General features: G+C 34.8%; 1 pseudogene; it reads right to left on the bottom strand.

Annotated features, from left to right (window-relative positions):
* Window positions 1-7,132: 7,132 nt before the first annotated feature.
* LOC145087673 (putative calcium-binding protein CML46 pseudogene) lies at window positions 7,133-7,886 on the bottom strand (annotated as a pseudogene).
* Window positions 7,887-14,290: the final 6,404 nt, after the last annotated feature.

Raw genomic sequence — 14,290 nt, 5'->3', positions numbered from 1 at the left:
AATGCCAAAAATAAAAATAGCAAAAGATTCAATTCAAAATGTTTCAGATGTACACTATTATTGGAAACACTAATACATACTTGCTTCGATTTCATTAATGGAGACAGGCAGCTTGAGACTGCCCTCTGTACAGCTTCTGATGGGGTGTTAATCACCTCCAGCAACTTCTCTACAACAGCATGGACCTTAGGATCATCCTGTTCAAGAAGAAAACGTTACAAGAAAATCAAAAAGTAAAAAGAGAGACCTTTAAAATTTAAATTTACTTCTAAGTGATTGACAAAATCAAACTTTAGACAAATGTTTTGCTAATGCTCCGGTAAATATCACCACGCCCTCACGTACGAAATCGTATTTCTCTTCATCCGAGGCCTAAGAAAGATTATATATTAACTTTAGGAGTTTCATACTTAATCTCAAGTGGAAATTTTGACTTACAACATATACTGACCTTTGTGTTCAAGTAATTTTCAAATATAGGAAATAAAAGTGAGACGTTATCTTTTCCATGTTTGTCAATGATCATGATACCAGCATTAATCATCCTTCATTGAACATCAACATTGGTATCAGCCTGCAGTTGAAATCATCAAAAGTTTGAAAGCTACATTTGTATAATATCTAATCTAACTATCAAAAACTTTGAACAAAAAAATTAAAACTTTACCAAGGCTCGAGATATCAAGAAAGTCATAACAACCGGAAGGTCTTTGGTTCTAAGTACATCAGCTGCAGCATGTAAAGCCATTGCAATCACTTGTCCTCCAAACCAACCAGAATCAATCATATCCCCACCAACACCACTATTACGGATATAAAGAGAGAATAAAGGCGCAAGAGATTCCTGCACAAACATCAATCTGTATGAGAACATATATAACATATTTAAATGAATCAGATAAGAGTTGGTAGAAAATAGTAATCACCTGTAAAGTATCTGGGTACTCATCAAATACAACAACTAATGCATCAGAAGCAGCCACACGAACATTATAATTCACATGAGAAAGAGCTCTAAAGAGTCCAGAATAATCGGTTCCAAATTCACAGTCATAACGATCCCATAAATCCTCAGCCACCGACTGCATTACATATGATGTGGTAAAGACTTGATATAAACTAATTTCCATCTAATACATGATTTAAAAAAATTGAATCTTCTACCTTTTCGGTATCATGTAAGGCGATCCAAATGCTGGTTGCAATTTCTACATCTTGAGGAACAGAACGGCTAGATATAGCTGGAATGCATTTTGCAGCATTTAAACAAGCTAGTCTAACATGAAGGTCTTTCGCATAAACACCAGATAAAGCCTGAGGGTAGAAATGTCAAGAAAAGTTAGGCTTGTAAGGGAATCAAGAAAATATGATTACATTTATAATAATTAAAATGCTACATACAGGTGCTACTTCTTCAGATTGCAAACCAAGACACAACTCATTTAATGTTGGTCCAACAGACCCTTGATAGGAGGGTATATCCCCAAGCACGTGATATAGAACCTGCCAAGTAGCACACAATATCCATATGTTAAGCAAAATAGAATTGAAAAAGAAAAAAGAAATAATTTGTAGATAATTAGAAACTTAACTGAAAGAATTTTAAGTCTGGGGAGGGGTAATATTGGGTCCATATGTAGGAAAAGTATCCGAAGTACATCACCATGAAGTCGTGTCTTCTTAGGAGATGACAGTATTATCTCCATTATCTATTGAGCACAAGTAAAAGAAACATTAGACTTTCTCAAAATCTTATATTGATTAGTGTTCTAGTAGCTATACCTGTCGAGTGCAGCATGCTCCACTCTTCCATTATAAAGATGATGCGTAATACTCATATAATTGATTGTCACCAATAGCCCCTGAGTTGAGTCTTTTGAAAAACCTGTCAAATAAAAACTCAATCTCAATAATAGATGATACTTTAAAACTAATTTGAATAAAAAGTTATAACGTGAGCTGCAATCAACACATTAAAAAGAAATCAACAGAGAAGAGTAGTAGGTAGGAAGTGTTGAGCTGGGGGGAAGGTTTAAACCCGGCACAACAATTCACCTTCACAGTCTCCACCATGTGGATTCATTGTCATCAGGTTTGAGGTGTTAACATACTTGTTAGAATATCTTGTTTACTCATGACTCTAGTGATGAATACTTTGAAAACGTGATTACTAACATGATTTGAACATGTTACAACAACAATTTTATCATGATAACTTCTTCTTGTAAATCATATTCAAAATGGTGTAGAGAATAGATGAACTAACATCATTAGATTAATTTTTTTTCAAAAGAGAGAGCTCATAATAGAAAGAAGTGAAATTAGGGTTCAAGCCCTATACCTCGATTCCAGATTAGCATTTATTTAAACAAACCAAAAATAATAGAGTTGTAATTTGGAGTTCAAGTTTACCTTTTTAGCAACATACGAGGTAATATCCCCCATTTTGCTTTCAACCCATGAGGAAAGAATGAAGAAAGAATAGATCCTTAAGGAGTAAGGAAACGATTAAATTGAAGCTCATCTGCATACAAAATGCAAAACTAATCAAAATAAATGAAGATGTTTGGAGCGGTGAGCAATCAAAAGAAGTGGCTATAATTGCGAGAAAAAAGAAACATACGCATGAACTTTATCAAAATATACCTACCGAATAATCCTACAAAAATAACAAACATGTGAAATTATAATCTTAAATACAGACTAACCATGGAGTCGGCGTGAAGTGGAAGTCAAGAGGGTGAGTCGACCACAATGAAGGGGAGATGGCGTTTAATGGGAATCAAAGTGTAGCAAGCAGCTTCGGGGGAAATTTCGCACCAAGAAGAATCTACTACGCAAATGAAATGAACTCCTTTAATATTGAAGTCTCTAGCCTTATCTTGATGTCAGGATAACCGGAAGCAAGCAGGCAACTATCATACCACATTACGGAGGCGTGTAGAGGTGGAATTGATTTTCCGAAGAGGATGAGGATGGATTTTCAAAAGCTTATGTGCAAAACCAAAACAATAATTGCAGTTTTTTTAATAAAGAATAGAGAGAGACATACCTGTGATTGGTAAAGAGAAATAGCAATTCAAAATTAGGTTATGAATCACAGAGAAGATTGAAGTTAGATGTGATGAATGGAAATGGAGGCGGTGAAAAGCGTGCGGTCATGAGAATCTCACCAATCAGTACCCAGTCGACGTTATGTGTTTACTTGATTTAGGGCTTTTGCTCTTTGCAGTTGGATGGAGTAATTAAACCAGTACCTAATCAACAATAGGTCAGTATTACCTGATTTTGGGAGAGTCATCTGCAATGTGTCAATTAAAGAGGGCCTAACAGTGGCAAGCAACATCGGAAGAAACAACAGGAAGAGGAAAATGCGAGAGAGGGAAGGCGAGTTTTTAAGAAAAAAAATTATAGAACGAGTTATGAGTTGTTGAGGTGTATAGCAGAGATGGTATAGTGATTAGGGTTTGCAGATTGAAGGGAAAGAAGAGAACAAAGGGGATCTTGAAGCGGGTATTAAAAAATTTAAGAATTTTGAGGGGATTTCATTTCCCCCTTTTAAGAACACGCGTGTTAGTAAAAATCATAAAGCGACATTCATAGACAACGCACGTTTTACATAAAGTGCCTTCCGTGTTTTTATTTTTTTTACACCAGACACTAATTTAAGGGCGCGCGATAATGCGTGACCTAAATCCTTAAATTTTTTGAAGAGACGACACTTTTTTAATGTTACTCTCTACTGTGTAACATAAATCAATGAGTGTCGTGGTTTGCGCGTCGTAAAAGGGTCTTTTTCTTGTAGTGAATAGGGGTAAGACCCTAAAAAATAGGGTTTCAAGCTGAAGGGAGTACGTCCCACGTACTCCTGAGTACGCTCGGTGTACTCAAATGTCACCCACGATCACTTCCTTCACTACGCGTTGCGTACTCAATGAGTACGCCTTGCGTACTAAATCATGCTTCAAAACACTTCAACTTAAATTGGCCATAACTTCTTCGTTCCAAATCCATATTTGACGTTCTTTATATCCACAAATAGGTAACGAGAAGCTCTACATTTATATCAACTCATCCTCATCTTAAGACTTCTCGAAGAAAAAGCGAAAAGCAAGAACATGTACCTTGTCAACAATCCATTGTTTTTTCTTGAATCTTCTCCTTGATTGACTTGGAAAGCAAGGGTCACAAGTGTCACCCCTCTAATGCGTCACACCTAATACCCTAGAATCAGAAGACAGAGGAGAGGGATGGAGACATTCGGCCATAAGCCTCTTGGGAAGAGCATGAATGAAATTTGCATTCATTGGGGCTCCTATTTATAGTGTTGGTGGTACAATGATAACCTTATATTTGAATAATAAAATAAAACTATTTTATCTTTCCAAATATAGTAATCCTTATCAGTTTTTTCAAGCCTTCGAAATTCCTCCAAAAGTCCTTAAAATCGTCCACCACCCCGTGTGGGTTCTAGAATTATTTTCTAGCTCAATTATGAATAATTACAATTCAACCATTAGACCTTTAATTAATTCTAATTAATCCATACATTAATTCCAACTAATTTTGATTAATTCTAGATTAATTTCTAGTGATTTCATATTAATTTATTAATCATATAATAAAAAAACAAATCAATTATCCTCTCTCCTAAAGTAATTTCTAGTTATTTCTAGCTATTGAGGGTAGCCCAAAAATGACTTCGCTTTTATTCAGATAGTTATACCAATTTAGTTATGACCTTAGACACTTAATCCAACAACAAGTTAGTATTGGAGCCATGCTATGAGTAAAATGAATAAAGAGTCTGGTGTTTAGACTCATAATGTAGACCGGCTTAATTAGGTGATGTAGACTTTTAAGGGGGTGAGGGTGCATGATGAGAGTTATATGTTATTTGCTATATGAATTTAGGACTCTGATTCATTTCGATATTAAAAAATCCTTTATTTATGCTCGTGGATCTTATCATCATTAATATCGTTCAATATTAAGGGAGTTGCTTGTAACCCATTAGTTCAGTTACCACAAAACATTAGTAGTTCGACTATTGTTGTTCGCATCATAGAAATGGAAGATCATGTTAGGGTGATGCATGAACTGCACGGATTCAGCAACGTTGCGGGAAATTGGCTTATCGTTGGTCGACATTGGACTAGGAGGAGAACGTTTAGAGAATCTAAGGGTTCTAGTAGGGTATGGAATTTGGAAACCAAAATAGGTGTGCAAGCCTCTAACCTAGATCAGGGAGATATATGACTTTACGGTAATGCCATAAGCAAATATATAGGTGTGAACATTAGTAGTGGGCCCGTACTATCATAAGAACAAGATATATATTTTGGACTAGAGGAACCACGAGGAAACTCAAAGACCTGGTGGACGATACTTAGAGGTGGAATAGATGTTTGAATGGTAGATATTTTGTGTCATTTCCTTCTATGTTTGTTATGTTTTAGGCATTGATATAGCGGTAGGGAATTTTGTTTTTGTTTGAGGAAATTTTGATCGGTGTTCGATTATGTTTGGGGCACATACTTTTCATTTAACTGGATTACGAACAAGAGCAATTCGTTCGGTGTTGTCATTGGTATGGATTGGCTTTCCGTAAATTGGCCTGAAGTTGTCTCCGCTAAAGTGTGTGCGTATTCTGCTTGTCAAGGGAGGTTATGTCTACATTCATAGGGAGAAAAGTCTAGGGTCTACTCCCATTAATTAAGTGTTAAAATCATGCAAGTTTCTAGCAAACATTTGCATCGTTTTCTTGGATCATGTAGTGGGGAGCTCAAGGAAGACAATGGGTCACTCTGATATGGAGCTTATTAGGAAATATAATGATGTTTTTCCCTAATGAGTTGACAGGTGTATAAACACCACGCTAGGTAAAGTTTCAGTTTGACCTTATTCCTAGTGTAGCTCCTAACTAAGAAAATATTAAACAGAAAAAAAAAAAAAAAAAAAAAAAAAGAGAACACGAGAAATCACAAAGATTCTTACACTAAGAAAGAATGTTCTCACCAAGAGAATGAAGGTCACAAAGACAGTCACCAAAATGTTTTAGAAATGAATCAGTTTGATTCAAAGTTAAGCAGACAAAATTCATCATTGTTAATGCATTTGAAAACTACTGGGTATGATAGATCATCGGACAATAGAGCTAATTTGACCTGGTTTATACATAATGGAAGTTACCTGAGCAAAATCAGCGAATGTGATCAAGATAATTAACGACAGGACCAAAAGCAGAGCGATGTACGGAGTACGGATGTCCTCCTCCTCTTATTTTATATTTCACTCACTTATTGTAAAAAAAATGGAAATCTAATGATATGTGAGTGAGAAAGAACTGATAGAATGCAATGGAATGTAGAGTGTGAAGATGAATTGAAATAGGATATGGAATCGAAGCTCCCTAACTGGTCTTGATGTTTTCATGTTACAAGTTGTTGCATTTGAAATCCCTAACTGTTGAAGAAGGAAGAAGAATGGAAATAGAAGAGCAACCATCGACTGTTGCAACTAGGGGGCTACTCCGGCGGCCTCCCTAGCGGTTCCCTTTTTTTGGTTCGACAACACAACACGAAGGGAAAGAAGGGAGTAGGTTTTTCAGTTCTCTGTTGATCAGAGAAGAAGAAATGAACGAGGGCAGAAAATGGTTCGGGGTGATTGGGTGGTGTTTCTCGACAATCAAGTGTGTACAAGAGGAAAAATAGGAGAACGAGTGTTGTTGCCCATTTTTTATCTCGCCGGAACCAGTAACCACTCTGGTGCTTTCTTTGACATCGAGATCGAGACTCTTTAAATATTTAAATAATTATGTTTTATTTGTTCTTATTTTTTAAATAATAAAAAATTTCATAAATGGTCCTTATAATAGTGAAATAACGGAAATGTTTTTTAGTTAACGGACAAAATTTAACGGCGTTAACGATAAAGACTTTTTGTTAAAAGTTTTGAAGCCGCAACATCTGTAATGTTTTTTAAACTTTAGAGTTTAACATTTATGAATTTTCGTCTAAAAATAATATTTGAAAGCTCTAAAAATACAAAACTTGGTCTGAAAACTCATTTTGGAAATGATTTTGGACCTTGATCTACATTTGAAAAAAATAAAATAAAATAAAAATAAAAATAAAAAATAAAAAAAATGAATAATAAACAAATGGTAATAAGTTAATAACAGATACACCAATCTAACAGCAGGTGTTTTCCATAAACTTCACAAACTCGTTAAAATCTATCCTACCATCGGCGTTCTCATCAAACGCTCCGATCATCTTCCTACAGTCTTCCATGTCCGCTCCTTCCTTCACTCCCAAAGCAGAAAGAACCCTCTGCAACTCCCTCGCATCAATAAACCCATCTTTGTTCTCATCAAAAATATCAAAAGCTTCTTTCACTTCATCCAATCTCGGTTGCTCCTCTTCAAAAATATTCAACAAATCTGTAGAATTCAACGACTCCGGCAGCTTTTCGCCTCCGGAAAGGCAAAAAAACCCTAAATTCGCCATCAGTAGCTCCAACTCATCTCTTCTGACGCTTTCATCACCAGAGATTCTCTTGTTGGTGAAGGAAAGGTGTGATCTTGACAAATTGGGATCATGGTTTTCCTTTTCGACTTGAATGTTAGACATGTAGGGTTCCGGGGAAAACCCTAGTTGATGGTGGACAACAAACTTGCATCTTGAGAAAAACTTCAAGATTCTGGTGCCCCTGTTGAGAAACGATTGCAAGAAGAAATATTGGACCAATTCAGGTATCACGAAACTCATGGCTAAGAATCTTGTTAAGGTACAAACGAACTAAAGAATCTGATTTCCCAGTTATTAGCAGATGGTGTTAGCTAATTAGCAATAGAGGTTTATGATTTGAATACATGAAGTATGGAGTTGTGGGTTTATATAAACATCTGTAATTCCGTATGAAAAGGTTGTGTTTGAACGGCCGGTCACCTTCAAAAGTCATGGCAAGAAAGTCCTGGAAAAAGCCAGAAGGTGGTGGGAAGAATGGGTCGGCCCTATTTCCAGAGCCAAAGTATCCAAGTTCAGAGAACCTCTGTTATTGTGACTTCACCTTGTGCATTGAAAGTTGTACGTTGTTTTGGAAATATTAATTGTATATCTGGAGAAAGTTGTAGTCAAATAATTTGAAGCTGCATGGAAAGTGTCTCTCCGTTTCCTGAAATATGGGGTTGGCAATTGTCGTGGTTTTCTTTTTTAGTTTTTTAATTTATTTTGGTAAAGGAAGACGGTACGTACGACAAGATTGTTCGAAGAAAATGACTACTGGTAGTGCCATACTGCCATTGCTTCGAAGTTTCCTTTCACTTTTAGTTTTCTTCTTGGTGAAGTGTTCAAAGAAATATATAAACGAGTGTTATTCGGTCTTTCTATGTGTACCAAACTTAGAAGTATGAATTGTTAGTATTTTTATGTAAGGTTAAAAGTTTGTTTATATAATGTTCTTTTATGTCGTTCTTAGTTTGGCTTAATAGAATAGTTTTAGACGAAATATACATATAATTATGTTTTATTTGAAGAACAAAATATATAACATTCTACATATAAATTTTTAATTGATTGAAATGCTGCAAGATAACGTATATGTCTTTAGTTTTATATTATTAAACATAAAAATTAAAAATTAAAAATAACAAACCTTGACTAGGACTTGATATTATTTTGATAAGTTGAGAAATTAACTAAGCAATCGTGTAACGTTTAACAACCAGTTCTCCCCCATTAGTACCCAAGTACCACCGTATACCAATAACATAAATTTAGTCCTTCGTAACTTACGAATTGTAAGTACTTGAGGATGGTTTCAGCAACACTCAATTGAACTTTCATATGGATATGCCTAGTATTTATTTGCATGTGGGCATTGACCAGGTAAAATGAGTAGCTATGCAGGGTCCAGTTTATTATTATTATTATTATTATTATTATTATTATTATTATATAGGAAGAGGTTATATCGAGATCATGAAAAGGTTGAGAATGCAAGAATGATCGTGGACCAATCATTAGATAACGGAGGAAAATTACATTTTCATTTAATATAGATAAAAAGTAAAGAAAATTATAAATTTAGCTCAAATACACTAATTACTTTATGAAAAATAGCAAAAAAAAAAAAAACAAAAATTGCAATTTTAGCCAGTAAAATCGCAGATGGAATAAAGTCATCTGCGATTTTGAAAGTTCATCTGCGAATGTACAAGTGGCTAAACTACAGGCGTTTTTTAGCCACTTTTACATTCACATGTGTTTTTTTTCTGTATAAATAGCATGTTTTTCAGACTAAAAACGCAGATGGACATACTCGTTTTCCATCTGCGATTTTGAGTTTTTTTTACTACAAAATAACCTTGTTATATATAAAATTTTTGCAAATAATTATCAGTTTAGTTGTTATTTCTTTGTAAAATTTCTTTAAAACCTCTCTAAAAACTGATCGAATATTTGGTTTATCTTGTTACTGGTGGGAGATGAGAAGTTATTGAAACAAATCTCGAATACATATGTCCATAGGGAGGTATTTCTGAATTCGATTTGATATTTTCTAAGTATATTAGTTATTGAGAATTTGTATCTTTGGTGAGAAGCAAAACCGGTTTGTTAGACAATTATAAAATTAGTCTTTGTTTCCATCATCCTGAATTGAATCATTATATAGTCATGGTTGAAGACATGGATATTAGAATGTTGATAAATATAATCAAATGTAGTGGAGGAAAGGTTGTTAAAGTGTTTGTGGTGGCTGATGAAGGTGATGCGGTTACGGAGGGTGGTCAGAGTGGAAATGAGTCGGTTGCTAATTTATGCAGCGATAAAGGGAGCAACAATCCAATAGTGACTTTCAATACTCCTAGTGTAACTCAATTTTATAGTTTTGCTGAAAATGTTAATGTAAGGTATTCACATATTCACTATGTGGATCTTGAGAATTACAAGCATATTGGTGATGATGATGTTGATACATATCTTAATGACGTGGGTGGACGTTGTATTGATGTTCTCGAACAAGAAGTTAAAGTTATGAATAGGCATGTAGTAGATAAAAGTAAAAAGAAAAAAGTTCTGATTCAAAAAGATGAAAATGTCCATGTTTACGGGGATTATGTTGATGTTGTTGATGTAGCTTTAGATATAACCAACTTAGAAAGCAATTCTGATGGAGATGAGTTGGGTGATGAAGTTAAAACTAAGTTTTCTGATAACCTTTTTTACAGTATGCCCGTTGTACCAGCATGTCCAGTTGATATTAATGAAGATATCCCAGCACAGATGGTAGACATCAATCTTCAAAAGATTGAATGTCTTAGTATATTTAAGAACAAAGAGCTTCTAAAACGGGCTATTGAGAAAAAATGTCTTCGAGAAAGTTTTCAGACGAGGACAAGTAGCTCCACCAAATCAAGGTATGAGGTTCTGTGTGTTGCAAAAAATTGTTCTTGGTTACTAAGAGCAAAAGGAATTAAAAATTCTAGCGGACTTTTCCAAGTGAATAAATATGTTGATGTACACACATGTTCTTCAAAATTTTTGCAACCTAATCATCGACAATCAAACAAATATGTTTTGGGTGAATATCTTGCTGATGTTTTAGCTGATGATTATAGTAGAGTATATTGGGGACAAGATATTATTAATGATATGAATGCTCAAATGAAAATCAATATTTCATACCATCAGGCTTGGCAAGCGAAGCAATATGCACTATTGGTCAAACTTCCGGCTTATTTCCACAATTTGGTCAAACATAATCTGGTACATATTCAAACAAATGGTGATGATCGGTTTGAGTTCTTGTACGTCGCACTTGGTTGTTCGGTTAGTATTATTATATTTTATTATTATTATTATTTTTATTTTGGTGTATTTGAATAGATATACAATGTATTGTAGGTACGCACTTTTGTAAATTTTTGTAAACCGACACTTGTAGTAGATGGAGCCCACATAAAGGGCAAGTTCAAAGGTATCATGTTACTTGCAGTTACTAAGGACGGACAAAACCAAATATTACCGATTGCATATGGTATATGCAAAAATGAGTGTACAGATTCTTGGACATGGTTTTTTTTTAAAAAAAAAAACTATGTGATTGCATAGGCAATATGAAGGAGCTTACAATTATATCTGATAAGTCTCCATCTATAGCGACATCCGTTGCCAATATTTTTCCTCATGCTCATCACGAAATATGTGGTGTCCGTTTGTATTTCAACGTAATAGCTAGATACGGGAAGAGTAAGACAATTAAATGAATTTTTTGGGAGGCTTGTAGGGCGTATACAATTGATGGTTTTGATGCTGCCATGGACCTTATGAAAAAAACAAAAGAACCTGTATGATAATACTTAAAAGGTATAAATCCTTAAACTTGGTCTATGGCACATTTTAGATCGAGGGAACCGATACAATCTTATGTCATCCAACAGTGCAGAGTCTATAAATGCATTATCTAGACACGCACGTAAGGTGCCGATACTTATGTTGATCGATTTTTTTCGTTCAACAATGCAACAATGGTGGTTTCAAAGATGTAATTTTGCATGTATTAAGTCTTAATATTAATGTTTTTGTTAAATGTTATTGATCTGAACTGTGTAATTTTTTCTATTTTTTAAGAGGAAGCAACAACACTCACCCCTTGGGCTGATGATATTGTAAAAGAAAACAAAAAATCTTTTAGTAATTAGGATGTTCTCATGATCTCAAGTAAGAAATGTGAGGTCAAAAAGGGGGCACAAAACGTGATTGTTGATTTCCAACAAATGACATGTACATGTAGGCATTGACAACTTGATGGCATACTTGTGGTCATGCCATAAGAGCGTTAACAGTCAATAATTACCAAGACTGCTCGCATTTGCATTAAATGCTTACTATACCGAAACACTGAGGAAAACTTATGAGGAATCAATAAACCCTTAGTGTTAAGGAGGGTGTAGAGTTACTGGTTCTAACACGATGTTGGTTTGTAGTTGGGTGTTGTTTTTGGCAATTATTGTTTACAAATTGTCAGCTTTTTAATTTTTTGATAAGTTTGAAGTTGTAACGTCACTAACTTGGTGTATTTGTTGTTATGTTTAAAGTTTTGAAGTTGTAACATTAAAAAAAATGGTGGAGTCGTTGCTATGTTTTAACTGTTGAAGTACTACATTATGTATGAAATAATTATTATTTAACGCTTGATAATCAAATCCAACATTCATTTATATATATATATATATATATATATATATATATATATATATATATATATATATATATATATATATATATATATATATATATATATATATATATAGAGAGAGAGAGAGAGAGAGCTAGGTTCAAATGTTTTTAGCAAGTATTGTGTGCCTAAATGCACCAATGAGAATTCAAGAAATAAATAAATCACTAATAAATAATAAAAGGGTATAAGAGTAATCTACACTATAATTAATTATGGTAAAAGAAAACAAAATCAATCAATATCCCACTAATTTAGGTTATCAGTTTCATATAACACCACCACCGATTCCCCCTACTTCTCTAAAAATCATTGTTCTAAACACAACTCCAAACCCCATGATTTCCAGTCAAGCATCCACACGCAAACATGATCTGAAACACGCTTCTATTCGTGAAATACAAGCCTGTCGGAATACAAGCCTTGAACTCGTCACTGTGCTTCGGTGATAACAGAAACACCACGAGCTCATCAACCTCCGAGGCGGTAGGCAGCGGATGCCGGTTTCTTGTTGCGGAGAGGAAACAGGAGAAGCAAGAAAATCGAAACAGCGTCGGTAGAGCCTCAAGAGGCCGTCGGTGGCCTTTCCGGTCGAAACACGAGTGTGAAGGGGGTGGCGGTTCACGTCTTCAACAACAGCTTCGCAACACCGGCGGTGGAGGCAAAAGGCTGGCAGCGGTGGAGGAAGTAAGAGGGGTAAAGATGGCGGCTGGGTAAACTCCAAATGGATGGTGGCGGCTAGAGAGAAGACGAGTTTGTTAGATTAGTGTCTAAGTCCATAACTATTTTGGTATGTACTTGACCCGATGGTGCATGGTCCTTTTGGGTTGCCTTCACCAAAGCAACTTGATAGGATGAATTATGGAGAGAAAGGATTAAATATGATTTATTCATATATTATGGGAATAATATATTAAAGGAGAAATCATATTGTTTAATTAATATTAGTCAATAATTAATTGGTAATTAGTTTTGTGACTAAAAGAGATTAATTAAACTTAAGGGACTGGAATTGTAATTATAGGATAATTGCAATTTGGGCCATGGATTGCCTTATAATAAGGAGTGGACGAATTCTATGGGGAAAACCAAGAAGAAATCGTCCAAGGCCTTAATTAAATGAGTCAATGGGTTGCTTAGGGCTTAAGCATCCAAATTAGGGTTTCCTTGTTAGATAACCCTAATAACCTCACTATATATAGAACCTTTAAGGCTCAAAAACGTGGGAAAACTTCTCTTCTAGGGTTAGAACACGTTTTGGGCAGCCTCCATCCTCTCTCCTCTTCATCCTCTTGCTTATGGTGTTTGCGAACCATTAGAGGAGTGACATTTGTGACTCTAAGTTTTCTAAAGTCAACACAAGGAGATTTGGGATTGTTATTGCTACATAACAATCAAGGTAACATCTTAAACCTATTCTCATGTTAATATGATTACTTGAATGCTAGAATTAGGGTTTATAGTCTTGGATAACTTGCATGTACAATAGAGAAACCTAGATCCAAGCATTAGGGTTTGTATGAGCACATAGGATGTCTTATGACCAAAACCCATCAGTGGTATCAGAGCCTTGATTGGTTTCTATTGTATTAATGCCTTGTTAATTTGTTCATGCTTGAAAAAATCGTTTTTTGCCTCCAGCCTAATGTACTCGGCGAGTAGGCCCCTACTCGGCGAGTCCATAAGGGGACTCGGCGAGTTTAGCTGTCAGACAGGTGGATTTTCGGGATTTTTACATATTTTGACTTAGGATAATTGCCATAATTGTTTAGACTTAATAAAATTCGAATTTTGTTAATCCCTTATGATTATCCTTGTCAAAATAAAAGATTTTGGTCATCTAATTAGATAATTGTTACCTTATTTGATATAGGTTAAGTTATGGAAATTATTTGATCATTATCTTGCAAGAATTTGAACTAGATCTAATTAGATAACCACCAATTATAGTTAATTGCCTTATTTGAATTATGTGATCTAGAATATTCTTGACAAAGTTTGGAATAGTTTCAAATTAATCCATTTAGGTTTTATAGTTTAAATTTAA

The sequence above is a fragment of the Lactuca serriola genome, chromosome 2 (assembly GCF_051521515.1).
Source record: "Lactuca serriola cultivar US96UC23 chromosome 2, Lser_US96UC23_V15, whole genome shotgun sequence".
In the NCBI taxonomy this organism is placed as follows: domain Eukaryota; kingdom Viridiplantae; phylum Streptophyta; class Magnoliopsida; order Asterales; family Asteraceae; genus Lactuca; species Lactuca serriola.
The sequence above is the reverse complement of the archived record's forward strand: the minus strand, read 5'-3'. Positions and strand labels throughout refer to the sequence as shown.